The sequence below is a fragment of the Pterocles gutturalis genome, unplaced genomic scaffold (assembly GCF_000699245.1).
Source record: "Pterocles gutturalis isolate BGI_N339 unplaced genomic scaffold, ASM69924v1 scaffold33185, whole genome shotgun sequence".
NCBI lineage: Eukaryota > Metazoa > Chordata > Aves > Pterocliformes > Pteroclidae > Pterocles > Pterocles gutturalis.
In genome coordinates this window covers 715-1,062 of record NW_010141898.1, presented here as the reverse complement: position 1 = coordinate 1,062, position 348 = coordinate 715, and the positions used below count along the sequence as shown (strand labels likewise).

At 67.0% G+C, this 348-nt stretch overlaps 1 protein-coding gene across 1 annotated transcript in view; it reads right to left on the bottom strand.

Annotated features, from left to right (window-relative positions):
* Window positions 1-348, bottom strand: part of LOC104469621 (sodium- and chloride-dependent glycine transporter 1-like) — a gene marked incomplete at its 3' end in the record, with an annotated part of 1,762 nt that overhangs the window by 706 nt on the left and 708 nt on the right. The window lies entirely within an intron of this gene.

The window sequence follows — 348 nt, the reverse complement described above, 5'->3', positions numbered from 1 at the left end:
CCCAGCACCCCTGTGCTTGGGCACACCACCCACTGCCTGTGGTGCAGGGAGAGGACCGCAGGAGCATGCCCACAGCTGAAGGGGCCATGGGCACCCGCAGTGTGTTCAGGGGACCCGAGTGGCCTCTGCAGGAGTGACGCACTTGGGACACGTGTGACATGTGCAGGGGTGTGTGTGTAATGCCTGCAGCGGATGCCAGTGCAGGGCTGCGGTATGCACATCAGATGCATCGCGTGTGCAGGGACGCGTGTAACGCGTGCAGGGGACGCCGGGCAGGCTGTGCACAGAGCAGAGCGGCCCAGGGCAGGCGTGCGCACCGGGGACCCGCACAATGCCGGCAGCGTTGCG